The sequence below is a fragment of the Lactuca saligna genome, chromosome 5 (assembly GCF_052625555.1).
Source record: "Lactuca saligna cultivar CGN05327 chromosome 5, ASM5262555v1, whole genome shotgun sequence".
NCBI classification, from domain to species: Eukaryota; Viridiplantae; Streptophyta; class Magnoliopsida; order Asterales; family Asteraceae; genus Lactuca; species Lactuca saligna.
In genome coordinates, this window is record NC_136421.1 from 234,815,860 (window position 1) to 234,823,411 (window position 7,552).

Sequence of the window (7,552 nt, forward strand, 5' to 3'; positions counted from 1 at the left end):
AATCATGTATATTATTGAAATCCAAGGTATGTGAAGGACTAGTAACAGAAAGATCTAAGTCGGCCAAGTGTTTGCCCAAATCGACTGGACTCGTCGAGTCCATTAAAGTGACTCGGCGAGTCGGAACGAATTCCATAAAATCTTGGGTTTTTTCTGAGTGGGTTCCTTTCAGTAACTTTTCTAATTCATCCAAGTCCTTGTTAACATCTCCTTCTTCTTCAGAGTGTATCACAAACTTGCTTGGGTCTTCTTTTAGTAAACGTGCAAGCTCTTTTTCTAATATCTCATCATCCAATTGGATCATTGAGACTTCTTCAATCTTTTCCTCTTCTTGCTTGATTTCTGGAATAGCTTTAAACGTCACAGCCTCATCACCCACTCTTAATGTCAATGTAGACTCACATATATCAATTAAAGCACATGCGGTGTTCAAGAAGGATCTCCCAAAATAATTGGAATTTCGGGGTCTTCTTCCATATCAACAACCACGAAGTCTACTGGGAAAATAAACTTGTCAACTTTTATAAGGAGATCTTCACAAACGCCTTTTGGATGGATTATTGTCTTGTACGCCAAATGGATCTTCATATTCACCGGTTTTGGTTCTGGTAAGTTCAATTTCTTAAAGAATGAAACAGGCATCATATTGATGCTTGCCCCCGAGTCAGCTAATGCTCGGGTGAAGATCTCATTACCAAATTGGCATGGAATCACAATATTTCCAGGATCACCCTTCTTTTTAGGTAGCTCACTCCTCAATACCTCTGCGACTTCAGCCAAATCCTTCCTAGCAGCAAAAAGGCCCTTAAGCAAGTTGAAGTATTTAGGCGTTTGAAGTATTGTTTCCACAAATGGCACATTAACTTGTAGAGCGTTAACATGATTCATGAAGGTTCTGTATGCTTCTACTTTTTCTGCAGGCATGGCTTTGGTTGGGTATGGCAGTGGAGGCTTATAAGGTTTCGAAGAAATGGCAGGTGTTTCAATTTCGCCTGGACTCGTTGAGTCCATTGGAGTGACTTGGCGAGTCGGGTCGGGTTTGGCTGGCTCCGATTCTTCTACCTTTTCTTCCTTCTTCTTGGAGATCCTTAGTGCTTCTGTAAATTTTTCTTCACTGCTGGAGGTTATTACGCTCATGTTCTCCATTCTTGGATTGGGTTCGGTGTTGCTTGGAAGTTGGCTCGGTCTTCTTTCATTCACTTGATGTGCAAGCTGTCCCAGCTGTTTCTCAATGTTGAGAATGGATGCTTGCTGATTCCTCAACATGTTTCTGGTTTCTTGCATTGCTACATCGTGATCATTGTGTCTTTTCTCGGACGCGGTTATGAACCTTGTGAGCATATCTTCTAAATTTGCCTTCTTTTCTATCACCGGCTCTTCCTTTTGATAATATCCCCTCTCCCTCTGTTTGTATTTCTCCTCCTTAGCCTTTTTATATTCTTCGTATGGGAGCCATTCCTTCTTCGGTTTCCTCCAGTCTTCATCGTATCTATCGCTACTGGAATAGAATACTTGAGCCTTTTTATTTCCATTCTCGTCTCGATCACAATCTTTGGTGAGGTGGGGGCCGCCACAATTTTCGCATCCAACTCTAATAGCATGGATCGTTTGATCCATTTTCGTCATTCTTCGGTCTAGGCTATCGAGTTTAGCTATTACCACTGCCATGCCATCGTTCACCGAGTTTACTGCTCCACGACTCACTTCATTCCTCGGATTGTGGTATTCTCTAGAATGCTTGGAGAATTCTTCAATTAATTCCTTTATTTCCGGAGGTGGCTTTCTGGTGAGCGGGCCTTGTGAATCGAGTAGTTTCCTTGTGGTGACATTAACTCCATCATAAAAGATGGAGACCTCTTGTTGGCTATTAAGGTCATGGTGTGGGCAATTTCTAAGTTGGCTCTTGTACCTTTCCCAAGCTTCATAAAGAGATTCTCCGGGTTGTTGTTCGAAGTTTGCAATGGCTTTCTTTAGCTTGGCTATCTTGGAAGGTGGGCAGAAATGGTCAATGAACTCTTCTTTCATCTTGGCCCATGTGGTGACTGATTCGGGAGGGAGTGACTTTAACAAATCTTTTGCAGCTCCTTTAAATGTGACAGGAAGCATGCGTAGTAGCTGGATCTCGCGAGGCACATTGGGTACATTGAAGTAATCTGCCACATCATTTACTTCATCCAAGTGCTTATAGGCATCTTCGTGATCTCTCCCGTGAAGAGGAATCTCCTTGAGTTGAGCGAGAATATGGCCCTTTAGCTCAAAAGTAGCGGTAGCGGGAATTGCGGGTTGCACAAGTCCCGGGCCGGTGTTGTCACGCATCCTCTTCTTCCATTCCCCCATGGGGATTTCGTCAATATTAGCCATAGCGGTGGCTAAATCGTCTTCAAACTCGGATGTGTGCTCGTTTTCTTCCTCGGTCTCGTACTCGGTGTCTTTTTGAATCGGGTCTTCGATTGTTAGTGATGCACTGGATACTCCTGATTTGCTGCTCCTTTTCTTGCTAAAAACGGATTTTAGGTTTTTGAGTGGTGAGTTCTTTGAAGAAGCGGATTCTCCAACGGTTTTGCCTTTGTTTCTTCTTAATGCGGTTTCCGGATCTTCAAGAGGAGGAACCAGAGACGTATCAGATCCTCGGGTCATGAACCAACTGCAAACAAAACAAAAAACGCGTAAAAAGAACAAAAGAAAATTAAACCTGATTCAGCGTCGTACTCGCCGAATCTGGGCGAATGCACTCGGCGAGTCGAAGGTAAAATCAGGCTTTTTTTTTTGTTTTTTTTTACCTAAAAAAAACAGAACTTAAACAGAAATTAACTTTGTGTAAGATGAGTCTTGCACAAAGGATCGATTGACTTAGAGTTTTAATGCTAATTTTAGAACCGTTCCCCGGCAACGGCGCCAAAAACTTGATGTGTGCAAAACTCACTTAGTTTTAAACCTACTTTAATTATCAAATAACACACAAAAGACAGTGAACCTATCAATTGTGGTATAGCTAAATAAGCAGGGTATCGAACACAGGGAACGGCAAATTAAATTAAAAACTAATTTTATCTAAGTTGATTAAGAAATAAGGGTTTTTCTCTAGTTTTACAAGACTAGAAACTTACTAATTATAACTAATTTAAGACTAGAAAATAACAATTTAACTAGATTCAATAATTGGAAAGGAACTTCTGTTTAGTTCAACTCGGTTAACTCTATGGTTGATTTCAAGGTAATAGTGCAATGGATTAATTCTTTCGTTGGTTACCGATTCAAATGATTAGGTTCATGTTCACTACCCTAATCCTTAACAAATAAACTAACTCAAACAGTGACCAATTGCTTAATTCAATTATATTTACTAGATTAATTATTCGGGTTAAGTTAGACTTGCAATAGCTAATTAATTTATTATTCTTAATTAACCTCTTGTTTGATGGTCATCTTACAAGCTTGCACATGAATTTACTCAATTTCCTTATTAATTCTAGTTTCATATTCATTAATCCTAAACATATAGTATAGTGGTCACATATCATATGAGGTTGATAATCAATAGATGTTCATGCTAATCAATTATCTTCCTATTAACAGAAAATTAATTATTATTCATACACAATGTTCTTTAGCAAGCTAAAATAACAAAAATTCACCAACTTGGAATTAATCTTACCAATCAATCAAACTATATTGTCAACTTTGTATCCCCAAACAGAAGTCTAAAGATTTTAGTTCATAATTAAAGTAAATAACAGCAAACAAACAAGTTCAAGTTGCTTAATCATATTGACAAAACAAAAGAATAAGTAGAATGATGAAATTGTGCCTTAATTACTTCCGGAATTGAATTCTAGCTTTCTTTGTCGACTTCTAGGGTTCTTCTAGCTTCTTAATCGCAGCAAAACACTTCTGAATCATCCCAGAATTTTTTTCTATCGATCTGTGGAGTTATCTTTAAATAAGCGATCTGACTCGTCGAGTCAAGTGGTGACTCGTCGAGTCCCTCTTACGTTCTCCGTATTGCGATAACTATCTGGAATTCCAAATCATTATCCTTCTAATTCCTCAACCGGACTCGTCGAGTAGGCCATCTGACTTGACGAGTAGAAGCTTTTTTTAGTGTTTTTCTTCTTCATTCCATTCTCGAGCTCCTAACCGCTTCTCCTGCTTCCTTTTGCTTCCGAGCTTCATCTTTGGACTGAAAAACATAATTTAACACTTTTAAGTACCTTTTGTCCATAGTATGAGATAATTTAGCTAATATATGAATAAAAAAACTATACTTAATACACACTAAATATGCACATATCAGTCAGCTAAAATAATACCTAACAGTCTATGTGTAGAAAATTATACTTTAACAACAAGATAAAAAGGTTATGAACTCACATATGTAACACTATCCTCACATGTGTGGATCACTAAGGGCATAGCCAAATTAGCAGATGACTGTTTCAAAAAAATATTTTATTTCAGGTATTTTATCAAACAACTAGTGTGCTTTATGAGTTTATTTAAATTTCTGTAATGCTAATCAACACTTACACACACAGACTTCAATGATGTAGTAAGTATAGCAGGTAGTATCGTTGGTATGAGACATAAAAGGAAAACAAAATTTAGGGTATTATCGACACATACCTGATTAAAAATGTAGTGATAATGAGCAGAAGAATTACAGAGGGATGCAGGAGTTCTGATGATCAGCAATGCATAAGTTTCAAATATGGGGAAAAATATTGGTAAACCTTTTTAAAGTATACTAAAATATAAGAAGGCTGAGAAATTAATTTGATAGTTACCTAATATCATTGGGTAGAGATAGTAAGAAGACAGTGTTGCTGCTTCACGCAAAAGGAAATTGTGATTATCTGTGACTCTAAGGGGGTGTTTGGATAGGAAAAAAAGAGGTGTTTATTGCTTATTCCCACAATAAGCTAATTTGAGTGTTTGGATAAAATCCAGCTTATTAAGCTAAATAAGCTAATTTTAATAAGCATCCTTTTCCATGATTATTGCTTATTATTCCCACCACAAATAAGCTATAAGCAATAAGCTAAAAAACTAATCTAAACACCCCCGAAGTTCGAAATACAGAGAAGAAGATCTGGAAAAAACATGGCGTATCAACCATTTGGTGACCGATAGATGTAGGGACGTAGAAGCAGTTGGGCGACGATTGTGGGTGGATGATGAAGCGGTAAGCGATGAAGATAGTTAGCATCAATTTGCAATCGATTTAGAAGCGGTGGGAAAGAAAGCGGTGGAAGATGGAAAGCAACGTGAAATCGATCTGGGTGTCAGCTGAAATTAGTTGTCGCCTTGTGATCGTCCTTCGCCTTTTGTTGATGGTCGTTGGACATCGACAAGATCGGAGGAAATGAAAGCGCTTGAAGTGAATGGTGGCGGATGAAGGAAAAAAAGGCTTTTGTGAGGAAATAGAATAAAAACGGTGGGGTGGGAAGAAAAATCGATGAAGACGACATCAAAGCATCTGCTATTCAGAATAGATATCGAGGTGCCGGTGGTAATGGGGTCTGGTGTAGTAATGTTATTAGGGAATAAAAACGCTGGAGGGCACTGTATTGAGAGGAGGAAAAGGAGAATAGGCAAGAAACCTAACATGTAGATACCAAATTTTGAAGTGGAGACACATGTAATCCACTATGTTAATGCAAAATTCAATTCACAAACCACACAAAAGAGAAAAAAGAGAAAAAAAGAACCAACTAATAAGATCAAAGAACTTTTCAATAACAGGGTTTACAATTTTATATATATATATATATATATATATATATATATATATATATATATATATATATATATATATATATATATATATATATATATAGTACACATTGTCCCGATCTTGAAAATATAAATTTCGTAGAAATATGACTCCGTCAGAATTAGATATGATTTTTATAAAATATAAAATTCAGTCGGGCACAAGGAATGTGTAACTTTAAAAGGTACGAAGATAATGGTTGACTTTTGGATAAAGTCACCAAAACGACAATCGTAGTACTATTTAAGATAGAAATTTTGCTAAAGAAACACCAAAACTGAAGTCTGTACAAGAGATTTATGATTTTTTAAAAAATCATTAAATCTTATAAAAATAGGGATGAAAATAAATCGGAATTAGTTGATGGAGTCTAAAGGAATGTTGTAGATCTTGTCGAGAGCTTTCCGAGGATATAAAAAACGTCGAAAACGGAGTTTGTATGAAGAGAATGGTTAAATTTTGGATAAAGTCATCAAAAGGACAATTGTAGTACTCTTTAAGATAGGAATTTTGGTATTAGGAACACCAAAATCGAAGTCTGTACGAGAGAGTTTTGATTTTTCCAAAATCATTCAATCTTATAAAAAAATAGGGATGAAAATAAGTTAGAATTAGTTGATGGAGTATAAAGGAATGTTGGAAATCTTGTCGAAAGCTTTCTAGGAATATAAGAACATCCAAATTTGAGTATGTATGAAGAAGTTATGGAATTTATAAAATTTGTGATTTGCGCCCTGCATAGTGCCCGCCAGGTGTGAGCCGGATGTGCGACGCGAGCTTCTAGAAGGTAAAAAAACGAACCATGGCGAGGCCGGCACATGGCACAAAGTGACTGGGGAGACATAGCCTTACAATGTACAATGTGCACCTTTTTTCACTCCATGCATCCCAAAAACAACTATAAATAGAATCCTAAGCCTTATTCCCTGCTCATACCACCGAAGATCTTCTTTCTCAATTTGCTTTCGATTTTAGCCTGTTTTCCCTTTGTTTTAGTCTTCGATGAAGCCCTGAGACCCTTTAAGTACTAGTAGCTAGCAAGTAGAAGCTCTGCCAGTGCAATTTCCTAACTTTTGTTAGGAAAACCCTTGTAAGTTAAGATACACTCTAGTCTTTTTAGTGTAACTTATATTTATAATCTTAAGTTATTATTTGAATCTATAAATAAGATTTTTTAGTGGTTCAAACATAATATTACATATTGATCTACTTACAAGGATGAGGTCCAGGCTGGATTTAGTAAGGTGTTTAAAGTGTGCTTATCAAACAGTATACCATGTATACCAAATGGACCCTACCTCTAATATGATCCTATCTGCTTGTCCTTTATTAGCAATATATTAGTAGACATTGGGGCTGTTGAGGAATCTAGACTATTAATTAGTCATGAAAGGAAAAAATCTATGACTTCAAGTTAATTGAACCTAGGTTATATCATAAGAAAAGCCAAGTACTAAAGCAAAGCGCTGTCCAACTTTCCAGTCATCCACTTTAACAAGTGAGTGCATAGTTACTTTCAAAATGAGAGATGGAAAGTCACTGCTAACAACATCCACCCTCGCTGCCGGCTGCCTTTTGCATGCAAATTATACACAGAATAGGATCTAATAGATTGTCAAATAATAGACTCTACCCTAAGACCACAAGAAATAAGGTTAAATCAGCTATTCTAAGGCTATAAGATCTTAACCGTATACAATTTTGAATATATCCACATTGCAGTTACAAATACCAATTATCATTCTCATTCCAGCATGACATCCAATATCGTCATGGCTA

The 7,552-nt window shown here is 37.0% G+C and overlaps 1 non-coding gene across 1 annotated transcript; it reads left to right on the plus strand.

Annotated features, from left to right (window-relative positions):
* Positions 1 to 1,870: 1,870 nt before the first annotated feature.
* On the plus strand, positions 1,871 to 1,977 carry LOC144999226 (small nucleolar RNA R71). The gene has a single exon (XR_013660744.1). It is a non-coding gene; the product is annotated as a small nucleolar RNA R71 (small nucleolar RNA).
* Positions 1,978 to 7,552: the final 5,575 nt, after the last annotated feature.